At 49.6% G+C, this 19057-nt stretch overlaps 1 protein-coding gene and 1 long non-coding RNA gene across 10 annotated transcripts in view; one reads left to right on the forward strand and one right to left on the reverse strand.

Annotated features, from left to right (window-relative positions):
- Positions 1-569: 569 nt before the first annotated feature.
- LOC122166541 lies at positions 570-12725 on the reverse strand. 3 transcript variants are annotated; one of them, XR_006170831.1, is made up of 3 exons: positions 10530-12725; positions 7209-7276; positions 570-3646 (listed from the first exon to the last, which is right to left on the reverse strand). It is a non-coding gene; the product is annotated as an uncharacterized LOC122166541 (long non-coding RNA). The 3 variants fall into 3 exon arrangements; XR_006170830.1 differs by lacking the exon at positions 570-3646 and adding an exon at positions 6321-7021; XR_006170829.1 differs by lacking the exon at positions 570-3646 and having other exon boundaries at positions 6321-7276.
- TSPOAP1 (TSPO associated protein 1) overlaps positions 7172-19057 on the forward strand; it is a 47929-nt gene continuing 36043 nt past the window's right edge. For 6 of the 7 annotated variants that reach the window (XR_006170828.1, XM_042830377.1, XM_042830378.1 and 3 more), the window contains exons 1-5: positions 7172-7363; positions 9167-9343; positions 12564-12779; positions 17175-17282; positions 18165-18248. The gene's annotated coding sequence lies outside the window, so the exon portion shown is untranslated. Of the gene's footprint in view, positions 7364-9166; positions 9344-12563; positions 12780-13119; positions 13169-17174; positions 17283-18164; positions 18249-19057 lie in introns of those variants that run through there. The other variant, XM_042830380.1, reaches the window with a different exon arrangement.

Consider the following 19057-nt stretch of genomic DNA (forward strand, 5'->3'; position numbering starts at 1 on the left):
CCTGTGCCCTCAGCAGGACCTTCCCTACTTGACTCTCCCCACTGGGTCCATCCCATGTAGGGCTGCTTTCTGTGCATGGCGACTAGCTGTCCTTGCAGGGACAGGAAAGGCTATCTCCAAATCCTCTGTATCTCTTAGCTGGCTGATCTGCTTTTTGTCTGATTGTGCAAGATGAAGAAATGCGTGCGCAGTACGTCAGGAGTGGTTCAGAGCTGCCTTTCCAGCAGCCTTGCGGTATTAAGGTGTCATTTTCTCTCATCTGCTTGCAAAATCTCTTTATTTTGCATTTGCCGTTAAAGATGAGAAACTGCTCCATTTTGCACACTGGGTAGTCTTGTGTTCTGCCTCTGTCCCAGGATTTTATTCTCCACTCACATCCTCCTCGTCTTGATGTTGCAAAAGTCATTCTTTTTTCTCTGTCTGGGGAGCCCGAAGCAGCTGAGCTCATTAAAGGACAGTCTGGCCACGGTGTCCAGCTTTTTTTTCCTCCTCATGAAGCACCAGAGTTTGTTTTTCTAGGACTGGAGATGGTGCTTTCATAAAAATAGAGAGGATACAAATTTGTGAGATTCCAATTTTAACCGCATGTCTCGCTTTAAATACACTGTGAGGAACACAGGAAGAGCTGGTGGTGGTGACAGGGCATGCAGGAGCAATGCCTGTGCGAGGCTGTAAGGAAGAGCAAATAGAATGTGAATGTTTCCCTGAATATTCTCCTCATATCTTGCGGTGTGTGGCTCCAACACTCCCTGTGCTGGAGGCAGTATCTTTGAAGTAAATAGCCTCGGATGGATTTTTTCTTCCATGAATTTGTTACAAGTGGCGATAAAAATCAGATAAATGAGGAAATCACAGTGTATAAGGTCATGCTTGGAAGAGGGACTGGCAGTGGGAGAAAATGCTGAATCATGGAAACAAGGCAGCACACAGGGCAAGGAATGGGAGGGGAGCCTCATGAAGTCAGAGCGCAGAGATGTTTGTGTCTGAAAGTGGGAACGTGGTGCAAAATGAAGGAAGCTGTGGGACGCAGGCTGCCTGTCAGGGGGGTGGCAGGGTGAGCACGACTGCATCCCCAGCTCCTCTCCTACTTCTCCCCTACCTTTAACCAAAACAGCCTTTTTACCTCTGGTTGGATAACGTGCTCTCCAGCACGAGGTGCACTCGCTGTGCCAGCACCAATGGGTTTTGCTGCTGCTGCTCACTGACCCAGCAGGAGGTGATGCTATTTTCGTCTTCCTTTTGATGTGCAGTGAGGGCACTGCAGAAAGCAGCCTACAGAAAATAGCTTCTCCTATGAACTGATTTCACTGAGATTGGATGGAAGAGGAGAAAATGGATGAGCAGTGACAGGTTTTACTTCCAAGTGGCGAGGACTGAGAAGTTAAGGAAACTAATTACCAAAGTCAGCTGGAATGAACAGCTAAAGGGCTTTGGCACAGTTGAGGCTCGGTATTTACTGTGTGACAGGTGACAATTTCAGAGGCAGAGGTGGTGGATTTAATACATCTGAGAGAGTAGGAAAGCAGCAGTGTAGTTTCACTTTGGGAGCGGTGTCTGCAGCGGTGAGGGTTGGATTTCAGAGACAGCCTTTGGGAAGCAAACCTGGCAGCTGGAGCCCTGTTTGCTGCAGGCAGAGAAGTCCCTGTAGAAACATCTTCAGATTGTATATGTTTTAAAATCAGCCAAGAGAATGCCAGAAGCCGTCTGAGATGTGCCACTCAAGGAGCCACCTGCTTAACTCCTCCTCCACATTTGCTGGGATTTTCAATCAGGCCAGGGCTTTGTCTTTGGCTCAGTCCCTGCAGCAGGTGTAGGAAAGTCCCCGGGCTGATTGGTGCCAGGCTGAGCCACAAGGCATCGGCAGCACAGTGTGCCCGAGCCGCATTGCGGAGCAGTGCTGCCAGCCCCGCCGCGGCGTGATTTACTGCCCCTCAAATGGCTTCCTGCAAATGTTCTGCAGGACTTCAAAGCCTGCGCTGGATGCTGGGTGGTTCTTGGGGGATTTTGGCTTTGTGACCCATTTAGCAGCCTGGCTGGGCACTTCTCCCTGCAAAAGCTGCTGCAGCTCTCAGTTGCTTTTTGAAGTTTTCAGGTGAAGAAGAAACAGCTTCTCTTGCTGTTGCTGTCCTGCTGAGGCCTGTGTTTGTTCACTCTTGATGCATTGCAAAGAAGCTGTATTTTTGGCTCTACCTGCCAGGGGAGGTGACAGATGATCATGTTTTCCCTGAAACGAGACACTTCAAAGCTGTGTGCCAGCTGCAAACAGGAGCTGCGCTCCGCTCTCCCCCACCAGCCTCCCTGCTGTTATTTTCCTGCTTTGCTCTGCCTTTAGCAAATGTCCCCTGTGGCCAAAGGTGTCCCTGGGCTTAACTGTTTTGGTGGCCAAGGCAGCTCCAGATGCAGGGACACGAGGGCTCCCTGTGCCCTCTGGTACAGCTCTGCCTCAGCTCCCACCAGCTTTACCTCCCTGACCATGGGGTGCTTTGGATTTTGGCTCATGGCTCCTGCTGGCACTTCTCTGCATCTTTATGAAGACAAGCCATGTGTGGGGGCCTCTTCTTTCAAAGATTTCCTCAGCTCCCTTCTGAACACAGCATTTAGGGGGGCTGCAAGAACAATCTGCAGTAAGGCTGCATCATGGAGCGTGGGAGCAATGAGGAACGGAGGAGCAGTTAATAAATGAAAAGCCATTTCATTATGGGAAATGAATGTTTAATGAGTGTGGGATGACGTCTAGACAGGCGGTCGGTGCTGGCCATGTGGTGTGCGAGGAAGACTCAGCCCAGGCAGCCAGCCCAGCCCCGATCTTGTGCCAGGAGGAGGTGACAAAGCTTCCTCAGGAGCTGCAGGGCCACAGGGAAGGTCCCCTGATACCACATTGCTGCTGCCGCCCCTTGTGCCTCTCTTGGTGAGGCCCTGAGGCTATAGAGGGTCCTAGGAGCTGGGGACAGCCAAGCTGCAGGCTGACCCAGCCTGGGGCAGGGCTCAGGGCAGCACTCAGGAGCTCAGTGCAGGCTCCTGGGTTTTAGCTGTTTTTAGCTACAGAAAAGAGGTTTCAAAGACTGAAATGGGCCCATAAGGGGGTTGGTTCCCAGCAGAATCCCTTCTAGAGTCTCTGGAAGTACCAGTTGTCCCTGCAGAAGCACTGTGCTGACGTGCCACAAGCCTGGCTGCTGCTGGGGACAGGACACGGCACTCTGGCTGCTCCACAGCCGCCCAGATCCTGCCCCAGGCTGAGCATGCCTGGCCTTGCTGGGCGCCGGAAAGCAAAGATGAAAAGCTTGAATCTTCTTGGCAGCTGTAAAGAGGTGGAAATAATGCACTCTGACTTCATCCCAAGGGCTGCCTTCCTAGCTTTAGGGATGGCATGCTGAACCAGCCCACAGCTCTGCTGAGCTTGCCTGGAAAACACTGACAGGACCCCTCTGTGCCCCTGCCCTGCTCCATGCCCCTGTTGGACGCACAGTGTCCCCTTCCTGGGTGCCAGGAAGGGCTCTGCTGTTTCTGGAGATGGAAATTTTCTCTGGGACACATGCTGTGCCTGTAAAGCAGCAGGGATGGGATCAGTGGTGCTGCAGAACCTGGGACCAGAGCAATGGGCTATGCAGCCTGATCAGCACTTGGCTCTGTGACTTCTTGGCTGTGCCTATGGGTGGAAAAGAGGAAAATAAATATGTGTTTGCTTTCCCACAAATGGAAGCCTCTTCCATGGGGCATTTCGCTCCACCTTTCTTAACCCTGGGATTTCTGCAGGGTGGACACCTACAAACAGCTCCACCAAAGGCCTGACACACAATTTGTCCTGCTGCAGTGTCAGAAGGCTTGGTGATATGTATGGGCATTGGGTGAGGCTAGTTGGAAGGGATGGGAGGTGGTTTGGGGGTTTGATTTTTTTTTAGGTTTTTTTTTTTAGTTTTCAGTTTTTGTTTTTGTTTTTCCCTATTTATCCTCCTTGCTTTGCCAAGGCATTTCCATATAGGGATGAGATGCTGCTGCCTGTGGTGCTGAGCTGTGCCAGGGGACTTGGTGGGGAGTGCTTTGCATTCTCTTGTGCTTTTTAACAGATTGAAGTGATTGAGAGGCCAAAACCAATTTTGTTCAAAACTGTGGTGAGTTTTAGACAGCCTCAGACTTGATAGAGATTAGAAGCATCTTTGTGCTGCAATCTGTCTGTCTGAGTTCTTGCTACTAGGAGAGCCTGGGAGGTATTTCTCGGTAATGAAGAGCATTTCACTCGTAGACTGGGCTGCACACACAGAGCCATGCAACAGGAAGGATTTAGCCATCCGGTGGCACCAGCAAAGTCATCCTGGGTCTTGCAAGACTGGCCTGGCTGCTGGGAGAACATCTGGCCAGGTCTGCCCGAGGTGCGCGCCTTGCTGCTGCCATATGGTGACTGTGAAGCAATAGCTTGGCCCCAAGTTTTGCTAACGCACAAAAATACTTTCTGGGCCCCTGCTTCAGCAGCAAGCCTGTGGTGAGCAGCTCTGCGCAGGAAGCAGTAACCACAAGCTATATATACAGCTCCCAGCAGAGCTGCTGCTGCTTTTGATGTGACAAAATTAAGGTGGTGTTTTGCAAAGAAATCCAGCATGTTGCCTTCTTCCACTGCCAAGGCTGACACAGTGAGAACTGGGGCTGGGCTCCTGGATGGTTCCTGGACCTGAGCTGGTATGGGGAGGTGGGCAAGGACATCTCTTTGCCTCCAAAAACTGTGCAGTGCTGAAGGCTGCTGGTTCCTGAGCCACGGGGAGGAGCACATGTCTGGTGTGTCATGGCATGTGCTCTTGCTGGCTCTGTTTGTGTTCTGAGCTGGTTTAGAAGGCACAATGTCAAAATGCAAGCAGCTGGGGACAATGTCAGGGTCTGAGCTTTTTCCCAAGGTGGAAGTTGAGACCCTGATGCAGCTGAGAGGGACCCATCCTGCTGGCCCATGGTGCTGGGAGGGGGAACCACTCGTGCTGGGTGCCAGCCTCCATAGCCTCACTGATGTCCCCCATCACTAGCTGTACACCCCTTGGAGAGCAGCTGCCAACAGTCAGGCAGAGCAGGGAGCACCCAGCTATGGCCTGCTCCTGCTAACCCCAAAGGATGTGCAGTCTCTCTCCTCCTCTTGTCCTGAAATCAGCCTCTAGGTCTCACCCTGCCCCTTTGCTGCCTGCACTCTGATCTCGCTGGCCTACTCTCATAGCCAGGCTGGGCTCACTATGGGGTTGGGATGGGCACACAGCCATGGCCCCTTTGCTCCTGGACAGTGAAGCCCTGCTTTGCCTTTCCCATGCCATTTTGCAGAGTGGGGCTGACTACAGCTTCCTTGTGAGCCAGAACATGAAGCTCCTGAGCGCACTGGAGGACCTGCGGCACCGCTGCTCCAGCCTCACTGAGGAGAACAGCTTGCTGGTGAGTGCAGAACACAGCCCCATCCTGCACCCTGGCCAGGCACCAGGCTGGCTCAAGACACATGATGCATGGGGATGTGTGGATGTGTGGATGATGCATGGGGAAGGAGTCTTGGCTGCGCCAAGCTCCAAGAGAACAGCACATGGGGTCAGCTGGGGTGAGCAGGGTGTTTTGGGTCCCCTAGGTGCCTTTCTGCTGCACCCAGTGTTGGCTTGAGCAGGACCCCTTCCTGGTGACCTGCTGATGCCCTCCTTGACATCCTTGCCAGGACTGTTTGCCTGCTGGCAACTGCAAGAGGCTTTTCCGCAGCTGCCAGCTTTGGCAGAGAGAAAGGCAGCAGCGAACTGACGGCAGAGGAGGGGGAAGTCGCTCTTGTTTCCTCTTTAAGTGGAAAAGCAGAAACACTGATTCAGTCAGCCCTGTTCTGGGTTACAATGCAGCAGTGCCCCCTGCTCAGTGGGAGCTTGGCACCTGATTCCAGCTGCACCCCAGCACCCAAAAGCAGGCCAGGCTGCCACAGTGCAGGCTGCCCAATCTGCCCCACTCCCACCTCCTTGGGTTCCACATTCATGGTTAGCAGGAAATAAGAAGAGCGGATTCTCCCTACTGAATCCTCACCAGAAAGCATCCTTGCCTGGGAAGCCCTGTGGTACAGGGATGTAGCCACCCTGGAGCTAAGTTCTGCAGTGCTGGCAGAGCTGCATCAGTCCAACCCTATAACTTTTCAGTTCATCAGCAACCCTGGCTCTGAACTACACTGTGCAAAGGGGAGCACCTTGCATTGCTCATTCTCCATGTGTCTCTGAAAGTGTAGGGCCATACTGCCCTCCTAGGCAGAAGTGTTTTCCTTTTCTCAATGTAAATGTCACAGCAGCTCTTTGAAAAGGATCGGAAGAAGGCAGGAAAGAATCCGAGAAGAGCACAGTTCATGCCAATTTTTTCCCTTCAAAATACCCTTAAAAGATTAATCATTCAACATGTATATAACTAGATTCAGAACACGTTTTAGATAATTTTCTTGCACTAAGAGCATAAATTCAGCACGCCATGCGCACTGGGGAGGGTCACCCACTGACAACCATGGGTTTTAGCAAAGCACTGTCATAAAAGCTGGCGTCAAATCTTACTCTCAAAAATCAGCCTCTTGTCTTCTGACTGAAGGAAATCAAATAAGGCAGTGAAAGCAGCACGTGCACATGGTGGGATCACAGAGGTAGTGAAGGAAATAATTGGAAGGATCAGCTGACCTGACGTTTTTGCTAATGTGAAAAGACAGTGCAACACATCTGGGTTTGACCTTGAGAGAACAAGGAGCAGCTTATCGAAACAGACAGATAACAAATAAAAGGGGATTAAGAGCGAACAGAATCAATAGAAAGGAAAAGGAAATTTGGTTTGCAAACATTGTAAAGTCCTTGGCTGCTCTCTCCCCGTCCCCCCCAACTCATGCTTCAGTGTCAGGGGAGCAAGGACAGCAGCAAAGCTCGCACTGTAACATGGTGCTGCAGCACAAACCCACAGTGATGTGTTGAACACTGAAGCAGCAGGGAGATGAACAGGGATAGGCTTCGGAAGGGGCAGCAGCCCCAAGGTGCCAAGTCCCAAGTGGCAAAGGCAGAGCCTGCAAAGAGCAGAGAGAGTGTAAGGTTGCAGAGCGTCCATAGGCTGGATGGGGCAAGGGGTTTCTTTGAGGAACCAAGATGTGACGTTAACAAAACATCAGGAGAAGCAAAGTTTCAGTGACCGTGGAGGAGACAAGTGAAGGAGGGTGTGTAAGCACTGCGGAGGGACACTGAGTGAGGTCTCACCTTGGCCCTCTCCTTCTGTTATCCAGCGCAGGAGCTGCTTCCCAGAGACGGAGGAGAAGGTGAAGCACCTGAAGAGGAAAAACGCAGAGCTGGCGGTGATCGCCAAACGACTGGAGGAGAGAGCCCGAAAACTGCAGGAGGCCAACCTCAAAGTCGTGAGTGCTGAGCCTCTGCTGTGCTGGGGCCTGAGCTACGAGAGCACCTTGCCCCCAGGACTTCTTGTTTTTTGCTTTTGTTGGGACAGAAAGGCCTCCTCTTTCCTCTTTAATTAACCTGGCGAGGCCATGCTGCAAACTTGCTTTGTATACCAGCGACAGAGCAAAAACCACAAAACTGAACTGAGGAAAGAACCATCACCAGCTTCTCCAGCTCGTGCTTGGGGAGCTGGTTTTGAGCAATTTCCTCCTAATTGGTTTCTTGCTGTAAATGTGCCAATCTAATGTAAAGTATTAATTTAGGTAATTAGCTCAGCTTTCCCTGGGCTAGTCATGAAAATAACTCATCTGACTTCATCGAAAAGAAACAGGAAGTATTTAAATAAGAAAAGGAGTGTGGTAAAGCAAAACAGGAAGGGGTGAGATATTCTGCTCTGCCTCGTGCACACCTCACTAGCATTTTTGTGCAAGTGGTGTGTTTTTTTCTTTCTCAAACTGAAGAGGAGCTTTTTGCAAACCCAGTAGTTTCTGATGTGGTGCAGGAGTAGAGGGAGATGGCTGCAGGATATGGTGCTTTGCAGACAAACATCTGCACGAGCTACATAAAGGTAGCTTGCAGCAGAGTAGGGGAAAAATGTTCTCCCACTGGAAGGAAACCGGGGGTAGGGGGGAAATTCAAGCCCTTCAGGATAAAAAGAAGAAGCAAAAGCTTTGCTGGTAGGGGAAGGTAGGGGATTTTCCTGGCATTGCCTGCCCTCTCTGTCCCTGGGCCCTGCACTGCACTAGGAACACGTTTGTCACAGGGTTTTGGTACTTGCAGCACAACAGTTGCTGCCAGATGGACTTGTCAGGTACTGTGCCAAGAAAAATCATTTGCTATACAACCAACAGCTATGCAGACCCTCCAGGAACTTCACAAATGCTGTTTCATTTTTTTTCTTGTGTTTAAGTTTGGGATGGTGGCTGTTTGAGCCCTGGGTGAGCCCTAGGAAAACCAAGTGGCCAGCTCAGGACATGCAGGGTGCCCACCTGTGGTGCTGGTACCCCATGGGAGAGCTGGCCTTATGGACGGCTCCTACTGAGAGCTGTCATCCTCAGGTGACTGCAGCTGGGCAGCATCAGCTGTTCTGGCCCTGGCTAGGCTCTCCCTCACCTCTCCTTTTGACTATCTTTTCCACCCATCCTTGCATAAGCTCTTTCCCACTGTCTTTCGAAGACAGCTCCATTTCTCCTCCTGGCTTAGCCTCCTCCACCCTTTGCTCATCTTCCCTGCCATTCTCTTCTCCTCCTCTCTCCATATTTCTCCCTTCATCCTGTCTTCCTTTCCTCTCTCTGCCTGCAGCCCTCTGTACTGTCTGTGTGTGCGTTGGCTTCATCTGCTCACCTCACCTTCTTCTTCCCACTTCTGCTTTGATCTGCTCCTCGAAGAAGCATTTCCTCTTTCCTCTGACTTTTCCATATGCCTGTTTTGCTCCTCTCTCTGTCTTTTGGGGCTAGGCTGCATGTCCTGGCCCTGGTCTCTGATGACACCTGGGGTGATAGTTGGCCAACATCATTCATAGAATCTTAGAATGGCCTGGGTTACAAAGGACCACAGTGCTCATCCAGTTCCAACCCCCTGCTGTGTGCAGGGTCACCAACCAGACCAGGCTGCCCAGAGCCACATCCACCCTGGCCCTGAATGCCTCCAGGGATGGGGCATCCACAACTTCTCTGGACAACCTGTTCCAGTGCACCACCACCCTCTGAGTGAAAAATACCAATGTATGTGGCTTTCTCTCTTGCTGCTCTCTCTGGGTTTAGGTAACTGCTCCAGTGCCCCTGAAGGGTTCCAGCCTGGAGCTGTGTAAAAAAGCATTTGCCCGCCAGCGTGCCAAGGACTTGACAGAGCAAGCCAGTGCTCTTCTGGCAAAAGACAAGCAGATTGAAGCTCTGCAGCAGGAGTGCCGGGAGCTGCAGGCTAAGCTCATTGCAGGGAAGGTGAGATACTTCGGGGACTTTGTGCAGTGGCTGGGTGCAAACAGTGCAGTAACGATGTCGGGAACCAGGCTCCAGCAGTGCCATGGCAATTAGTTTCAAGGGCAGACTGAAAACAGGGAGTATGTGATGAGTGAGTTGTTATGGGGAAAGTTAGAGGAGCATGTGGCCAAGGCAGGATCCAGACTACTTGGAACAGTGTGCTGGGGGACATCCCATTTCTCCCTCTGTGGATTCACAGATCCTGCACTGCCATTTTCATCAGCAACTAAAACTGTCTCCCTGGAAAACCCCAGAAGCCACAGATACAGAATGGCCTTTCACAGTATTAAGCTTCAAGTAAGACATAGAAGCAGGACTTCCTTTTAATGCATTTCCTTAAAAAACAAAACCAGTTGAGCACATTCCCAAGAATCACTCCAGATTGCATACTCTCAGCAGCAGCTTTTAGTGCTTGCAGCCATCATAGTGATGATATCTACATGCAAACTTGTGTTACTGATATTAGGTGTACAAATCCTAAAATGAGGGTGGGTGTTCATAAAACTCATAAAATCTACAGTGTTGATTGTGGACATGGACTGGTGGCCCAGCACAGAACTTGCTGAAATAAAAAGTGGGATAAAAGGGAAAATTCAGCTCATCCTGAGACACACGTGTAAAACTGCTTCGACATTCTTTCAAGGCACTTCTCTGAGGTGGTTACAAAAGGAGTTTCTGCAGGCACCTAAATTAGGTGAAACAATTCCTGCTCAGAGTGGCCAGAGCAATCTGTTCTGGTTATATCGGATCTGTCTTTTGTTCACAAGCTACACAGTTTCAATGCAGGTCAGTTAATACACTCTCATTCTCCCTTTTTCACTAGTATGCAAGTGGTCAAATGCAGTGCTGTGTTTCTGCACCCAGTTGAGCAGAAATAATACTTCTATTTCTACCTACTCATGGGAATATTTAGGTGACAAATACTTTCTTGCTGAAAGCAGCTTTATTTCATTCCTTGAGCTCTGCATGTGTTCACTTCAACTATGTGTTTGCAAGTAGATTCTCTGCCTTTTGCTAACATAGATCTAGTCTAGACAAGAATAATTGGGTGTTGTTCACTGTTTGTACAGAGCTGTCCCAGTGATCCCTTCTGGTGTTAAATCACAAGAGAAAGTTATCTAGGTCTGAGTGCATTCTATAGTCTTACCAAGAACAAATTTCCTTCCTGTGCCCATGGCTGCTCACTGCAGACTCCCACAGAAGGGGGAACAAGCCCTCTGATTTTCACAGCAGAGTGTGCTGAGCAAGCTGAATCTCCCAGGGATAGGAAGCTGACAAACTGTAGAAGAATGTGACAAAGGCAGGAGAGCAAGATTCATTACTGGCCAAGGAAATACGTATGGGTGCAGTCCTCATAGCTGCTGAGACTTCAGTTGCTGCTTTGCTGCTAAGGCATGGGCAACCACCCTGGCTGGGAAGGTGAGACCATCTGTGTAACCTGCCAAGGCAACAGCAGTGAAGGGCCATCAGTACATGAGCTGGGAATCTGCAGAGAAAAATTGTCAGAGAGGAAATTATTATTTCTGATCCTGTGGGTTGTTGTTTTTTTTTTTTTTCTTCCCCATTTATCTTCCAAGCAAGCTGCTCATTAAATTTTAATTCTCAGCTAGTTAAAATTCAAAATTCCCCTAATCTGTCTGCAGCATGCAAAATGCATTATGCCAATGAGGGGGTTTATGAGCAGAGATATTATGTGCATGCTCAGAGTTTGTAGCCAAATCATTTTTAATCTAGCGCACTTGATTCAGCACAAATCTTTCAGTAGCTATGAAACAGATGTACTCTGTTCATTTTCAGTGGTAGGACGACACGCGCACCAGGCTGCAAGAGCGGGCCTTGTTTTGCCAAGTCAGAGCTCTCAGGGTAAGATGTTTGCCTGAGATCATGCTGCAGTGACAGGTTTGCAACAAAGGCCCCGTCCAGGTTCCACCAGGCTGCCGTTTCTTGCAGTGGGGATTCCTGGAGGCTGCAGGGAACGGCAAGGCAGCTGCAGAGGACACGAATAATAGGAGCTGTGAGTGGAAGACTGAGCGCTTTTCTGCTCTCTTATTTCCCCCCGGCTTTGGAGGCTCTCTATGGAAATAGCTGCTTCTATTTTCTGGTGGGGGAAGGGAGCTTTTTAGGCAGTCCCCGCCAATTTTGTTTGAAGAACTAACCCTGATAGCCTCAGTGTGGGTCTTGCACAGAGTGCGCGGCTGCTCACTTCTTGAATCTGTAATCAGTTCCCATTAATGGTGCCTCGGTTTCCCCCTTGTTGTTTGAGAGTAACTGTGCTTTTCTACAAACTGTATTTGCAAAGCACATGCTATTTTTAGGGTGAATAAGAAGTGAACGGGGAAGCAGATTAAATTTGTCCTGGATACCAATTATGCATTCACTGGCTTAGGAGCTTTCCAGGGGAATGAGCAATGTCTCCTTCAGCAGCATATTTGTGAGGGCAGGTTTTCATAACCAGCTTTTGTATGTCTGTATGGACATGCAGGTACGTGTCTTTTTCAGCTTTCTGAAATCTGAAAACCTTTGAGGAATTAACACAAACTGGTGGCGTATTCTCACTGTTTTAGCAAGACTAAAATTGCACTGGCTTCCTTTAAAAGCTGCTGGCTTTGCGTCCAGAGTGGACAGGACAGCTACTTGTGCTGAGGATAGAAGCCTATCCACACAAGCACTCTGTGGTCAGAAATCAGTAGCACTTTAAAAAGCCAAACACCCTGAGTCAGAAGAAAACACGTCTCAGATACGCTTCATTCTTTCCAACATTAAAGCCCTAATCGCCAGGCACGCACAGGGCTGCAGAGAATACCAGCACACACAGCAAGGAGAGGAACCCGGCTGGGGCTCTTGTTTTGCTGTGGAACGAATAAATGAAATTGTATTATCCTGACACGCTCTCTGCTGGCAAACACTTAGAAAGCACGCGCTTAGAAAAGCCCTTTTTACCATAGCTTTACACTGGGATAACCGTAAAGCATCGCAGGCTAGTTTTCATCTGTGAGAGAAATTACGTATTGACACTTAGGATGCGAAATGACTGCTTTGGAGGAGTTGGGGGCCCAGGAAAGAGAAGCTTTTGTGTGCTCTGTTAGGGAACGGAGTGTGCTGGCATCTGTTGGCAGCACTTCGTGCTTTGCACCCACCCTTAACCTGCTGCAGCCGCACGCCGTGCTACCGTTCCCCGCAGGGTGACCCTCGCTGCCTGAACGTGGTGGAGTTCGACCGGCTGCTGCGGGAATCCCAGAAAGAAGTGCTGCGGCTGCAGAGGCAAATCGCTCTGAAGAACTTCAAGGACTGCCTGCGCTCCTCCAAAAACGGCTCGGGGGGCTCCTTGCCGAGCGCCGCCGTCCGCCCGGGCCCGGCGCCGAACGCCCGCGGCAAAGACTCACCCGCAGCGAAGGAGGTGAGCCGGGGGGAGCCGGCGGCGGGATGGGCAGCGCGCGGCACGGTGAGACGAGCGGGACAGCGGCCGACGGCCTCGCCGCTCCGTTACTCGATTCGCTCCCGCTCGAGGGAATCCGATCGAGGCGCGCGAGCCGCGGTTCACGTCGGCCGGGCCGGTTTTCAATGGCGGAGGACGGGCCGCGTGTCCCCGAGCCCCGCGCGGCCGCCGCGCCGTCAGCCGGGGCCTCCCGCACAGGCCGCGCTGCCGAGCGGCTCCGCGCTTAGCCTGCCGCATCCCTGCCCCGGCCCGGCCCGGCCCTGCCCTGCCCCTCCGTGGCCGCAGCGCTCCGGCCCGGCAATCCCCGCGGCGCCGCCCCCCCCCCGCGAGCCGCGCGCCGGCAGGTTAAGGTAAGGCTGGGCCGCGGTGGGCCGCGGTGCCGGGAGCGGGGCTGTGCGCTGCCGGGCCGCCGGGGCTGCGGTGCGGGGCGGCGCGGGGGGGCGGCTCAGCCCCTCCGCTGCGCGCTCTGCCGCGGGGCCGGCCTGCGTGCGGGCCCACTGCAGGCCGCGGCCCTGAGGGGGCGGGCGGGAAGCGCGGGGCCGTCACGGCCGGGCTGCGTGGGGCCGCGGGCGGCCTGGGGGCTTCCGTCAGTCGTTCGTTGAGTTGCGATGTTCTGGGGCAGGACGTCACGCCTGCAGCCTGGCGCGCTGCTCTGAGCTCTGGTTTGTTGCCGCCGTGCTCCTCCTGCCATTTTTTCTTTCTTGGAGGATTCTCTTTCATTATTCAGTGTTCGTTCATAGAATTGCAGAATGGCCTGGATTGAAAAGGACCACAATAACCATCTCGTTTTAACCCCCTGCTGTGTGCAGGGTCACCGACCACCAGACCAGGCTGCCCAGAGCCACATCCAGCCTGGCCTGAATGCCTGCAGGGATGGGGCATCCACAGCCTCCTTGGGAAAACCCATCGTCTTTTCTAGTTGTCCATCTTTGTGTCGTTTTTGTGTCGCAGCATGCAGGATCCCCCAGAGCAGCATAACAAAGTTCTTTCCCTTTCCTAATAGAGCCCTTTGTCTTGTTGTCTAAGTGTTGGCTACTACTGAAGCACTGTTTGTCCCATGCCACGCTGTGATGTGTTGTCCCAGTGCCACAGGGACCCTTCACTGTTTGTTTCATCACCACATCAGTATTTGAGGTGCACAGCTCCTGCTGCCTCTCAATTCTTGTTTTCCCCAGACGTTTATCCAAGAGAATCCCTTCCCCTCTTCCTACGTCAGCTTAGTGTCTGAAGAAGCCTTTAAAAAAGCACTGTAGCAGCGTACGAGGCAGGCTGTATGTGCTGCACCTTCTTCACCCATTTTATAGCGTCAGGAGTGTAGCATAGAGTTGATTTTTTTTCTTTTGTTTGTTTAAGTACTTGCATGTTCTTTGTTGCAATTCGATTGGTTTTCCTGTGGCACAGATGTCAACTGTTCAGGTCTGTATTTCCCCAGATCCCCACTGGAAGCCTTTTAAAACATGACTTTTACCACCTTCCAGTTGTTTTGCATTGCATTAGAGAGGTGGCATAGTGCACATCCTTACTGGGTGCTGAAATTGAGACATTCTGTTCATGGTGAAAGGTTTGTTTTGTTTTGTTTTTTAAATTCAGACGAATATTGTCTAATCTTGGTAATTTGTTCCTGTTTATATTTATTATATTGGTTTCTACAGTTCTTCTGGTTGACACTTCAATCTCTGAGTCAAATCCTCAGCTGTTCTTCACAGTTTGAGATTTCTGCCATGGTCAACCCTCACCCCTTAGATAATGAAGATAGATGCACAGACTTCTTTTGTTTATTATTTTGGTCCTGCTCTGCCCTAGTTGTCCTTGAACAGCCCTTTTATACCTTGATTTTCAGTTGACCCTGAAGAATATGTCAGATTCTTCTCATGATAGAGAATATGCATTATATCCTTTCTCATAGCTGCTCTTCACTTTTCCAAAAGTGAAGAAGTCCTCATTGTCCAAAGATTTCCCAGCTGAACATAGCAAGAAGGCTGTGTGGTAGCATCAAAGAGCAGGGAGTGAGGACCTGGGTGTGCGTGGGTGCAGTGGTACGGTGTTGAGGATCGAGTTAGCAAAAACCACAGGTACCACAAGTACAATAAATGATTTTGCTCTTCTGTCTCCTTCTGTAGCACAGTGTGTCAGCGCTCTATCCCCTGCCTTTCAAGGAACTTCCTCAGGGTGTAAAGAACAGGCTTCTCTTACTGGTGTTGGAAAATCCCTTTTCTCTCTTCCCTTTCTGATCTCTCTGCTTCTTTATTTGCGGTTGTGGGATGATGCTTATCTCTGTAACAATACTAATGTAGTGAGCACACTGGTAGTGCTCACTTAAGCAGCCTCCTACTTCCCACTGCACATTCCCACTGCTCCTCCAATCGTGCTGCTGTAGGCTGTGTTGAGCTGCAGAGTGTTAGGGACTGAAGGACGGATCTGGGTTAAAAACAGCCCAGCAAATGTAGCGTTCTTCCCACTTTTTCTGTAACCTGAATCAGTTTTGTGGTCCAGCTCTGTGACATTGCGCATGGCTGTCCTGGCACAGCAGGGAGACAGGTTGTGGTTGGGTGGGAGATGCTTCAGCATTTCCAGGGGGGGCAGGATTGTGATGATGCTTTCTGCATGCCAAGGACAGGGTTTTCTAGAAAGACTGCAACATTTTTAATATACTTTATTGCTTGCTTTAAACAGTCTGGTCATTTGCCAAAGCCTGGGTGCATCTGTGCCTGTTGTATGCTTGACTTAAGCTGCTACGTTCTGGACATCTCATCAGCAGCACAGCTTCACCCTGCTCTGTCCCTGGGCTCTGCCAAGATAGGTGCTCACTGTGGGCAGCTGTTCTCTGGTTATTTTTAACTGTTTTCTTGAACAGATTCCGTGCACCTGGTTCAAAGAGCATCTTTCAGTCCCTGCTGTGAATGAGGTGGCTCAGCTCCAGGGCACAGCGCTCACCGTGATGTGTGCCAGTCTCATTTAGCAGTTGTCTGGTATGGTGATGAGTCTGGGTTCTGAGGGACAGTAAGAGTGTGTGAGCACGTAGCTGGGAGGTTGTCTTTGTTCTTGGATGGAAATTAGACCTGAGTGGGCAAATATAATTTTACAGTTTTTGAAAGTTGTCTGTAATTAGGAATGTAATCATTGTATGTATCATTTTACTGAAAAGTGCTTACAAACAAGCAGAGATTTCTTACATATCTGCTGTGAGAGTATGGCTTACTAAGCCTAGTGCATGTAACTGGCACAATGGGTATCTGACCTTAGGTGGCATCTGCTGGTGTTCCTTGAGACATTATTTCATTAAAGCTGGCTGAAATGCAACGTTTTGGCGAAACATATGATGACATGCAAGGGCCCATGGCTTGGGTGGAGGACCTTGAGATTTCCAGCTGTTGAGACATGGGAGTTCCATTAGGGAAGCCAACAGCTGGAAGCTCCCTAATGGAACTCCCATGTCTCCCTAATTGTGGGGCTGCAGGAAGTCCCTGAGCTCAATGCAGGATGTGAGTTTCAGAACTCTGCTGTTTCAAGCACCAGCTCTATAGCAGAAAATCTGGAAACTTTGTTAGCCTGGGCTTGCCTGGAGTCTTATGGTTTTCTGGCTTTCAACATGAAAATTGTTGTAGTTGAAACCAGGGTTTCAAGTCCGAAGTAGTTAAAAGAGACTTTGGTAAGTATTGTTCTGGGATGCAGTCCTGGTAACTGACTGTGAAGGGAGCTCAGATATAGTAACTTCGATCCCTCGCTGCAGGTGTTCAGAGTGAGATGAGAAATTCCGCTGCTGCTGACAGGTGGCTGAAGGTTACAGGCTGAGGTGCAGTCACAAAGTCCTGCCTCTTCACTGCATAACTTCACTTTGATGTTCATCAGCTCCTGTCCCTAAAACCTACTTATCAAAAATAACTTCAACATTTAAAGAAAAACAGCATTATCGTGGCCCTTTTTCATCTGCCTACCTCAGGCCTTGTCCTGCTGTCAGTAGTTAGTCTGGGCAGACTGAGCCATGTCAGCTATTGACCAGACATCTTTCTGTAGTAGCTGTGAAGGGTTTCCCTTGTTTCTCTGTTCTGTTTGGTGTTAGAACATAAGGCACAGCACACTGGTTGTTTCTGTCCCTCTCACCAACAACCAAGGTAGAATGCCCCTTTCCTAATACCTTGTTTTCTTCCTTGCCTTCTGGATGCTGAGATCTTTGCTGATTTTTCCCTTTTGGTTGTTCAAGGGGGTAGTGTCCTCCCGTCTAACCGTCTTCCAGCTGTGATTACTGTTTTGGAGTTTGCTTGTGGGATGTTGCTATCTTAGGTGCTATGGCCAGGGGAATGTCTTCCTTGGTGCTCCTGGCTGTCCCTGAACTCTGAGATCTCACTTGCTTTCCAGGTGGAACCAGGTGTGCTACCTCTGGGCCCTGCCTTGGAAGGACATGAAAACTTCCCTCCAAAAAATGCAGTAACAGACCAAGAGAGCAGCCAACAGATACAGCAGCTGGTGAGTTGTTGCCCTGTGCACGGGTGCAGGAGGGGTCAATGTCTTTTGGCACTTTCTTTCCAGAGCAAAGCCAGTCTGGTTTTGGATGAAGAAGTTCAAGTTTTTCTTGAGTTTTCACCCGTAGAATCTAGACAAAGATTTTGGGAACTGAAGTCTTTTTAGATGCAACCTGCAGAGGCTGTCTCTGCATGGAAAGTGGGTGCCAGCTCCAGGTATTGTGCTGAACTGGGGGTATGCATCAGTCTGAAAGGAGAGGAAGCCATGCCAGTGATAGATTCTGTGGTGCATTTGGTTCAGCATTCATTGAACAGACATGACTGACCCAAGACCGATGTCATGAGGAGCATGGCCTCTGTGCATGACTCTAGCAAGATGGGACAGTTCACAGTGAGGTTTAGGCATCTTTATCTACCTGGGGAACCAGGAGTGGTAGCAAGTAACCACAGATAAAGGCACATGAAGAGTGGTTGTCTACTGTTTGTTAGATGTCATTTGGATTAGAATAAGAGCTAATTTAGCACAGCTAGTGTTTCAGTATGAAACACTCCACAGCTCTGCCTACTTGTTCCTCACAGCCTGTCCTGCATCCTATCCTAGACAAATCAGTACAGTTTTTGCAACTGAGAAATAGAGAATTGTTTCTAGAAGTTGAAAGGATTGAGGAAAGGAGGAATAACTGCTTTACTTGAAAAGTCTTTTATTTTCACTACCTTTAAAAAAATATATATATATCTTTTTGGGTTTATATGTCATTTATGTTTGTAGCAAAGATTTCCTTAAGAAAACAGAAAAAGCCAATGTAGCATTGGATCAGAGAAGCTGAATTTCTTCTGCATTTTATGAATATGGTCTTAGTGGTCTATTTTTGCTTGTTCTATGCAGGAATTTGAACTCAAGAAAAAACGCAAAAAATGTGAAAACCTTGAGCATGAAGTGAGGAAAAAGCATAAAAGATGCAAAGAACTCGTAAGTGTTCTTGTTGCCTAATGGTGTGAGTGTAATGGCAAAGAGCTAGGTTGTTTTGTGGTTCTCCTGGGTTCTGTTCTACTTATTGCAATAATGATTTGCCCGTGTCAATCTGGAATGTCACAAATGTGGGGCTTCAGCTCTTGAAGCTGGAATTGTTTATTTAGTCCTTCAGCTAGCTGTGTTAAGTAAAATTCCATAAATCACTGGATAAAACTCCATAGCCTCTTCTGGTCGGGGGAGATGCTTTATCTTTTCACATTCACTCTGGGCAAGCATCAAAAGATTTCTGCAACCTGAGATGGTAGTTGAACGTACAACCATATTCTTGTGCTTCTGCTCATTGGATGAAGTCTTACCTCTTGTTTCATTTCGTGGAGGTTTTACAGGTAATAGTAAAGCATCTGGATTTCTTCCTTCTGTTTCTACTTTGCTGAACAGTTCTGGTGATGTTAATGATAATCACAATGTGCAGTTCTTGGGTGTCCAACCTTTTGGCTTGCCTGGGCTGCACTGAGTTAAGAGGAATTGTCTTGGGCTGCATATACATTGGTTGCACCAAAAATAATACATCCTTATTTCCTTTGAAACTACAATAGGTACAAAGAGCACAATAACACTATTTGATAGAGCAAGTTCTCAGCTACAAAACTCTGGTTCTCAGCACAGTCATCACCATTAGCTGTGCTTTTTCAGCTGCAGTGAGCAAGAGACTTCATGCTGTGTTGGCACCAGTGTGCACCACCAGAGGTGATATGCTGTCACTGTCACCACTGCAGAAACGCTCCATCCCCTCCTCACTGTGCTCA

Source organism: Centrocercus urophasianus, unplaced genomic scaffold (genome assembly GCF_019232065.1).
Source record: "Centrocercus urophasianus isolate 14NV4802_14NV808 unplaced genomic scaffold, USGS_Curo_1.0 seq_33, whole genome shotgun sequence".
Classification (NCBI taxonomy): Eukaryota; Metazoa; Chordata; class Aves; order Galliformes; family Phasianidae; genus Centrocercus; species Centrocercus urophasianus.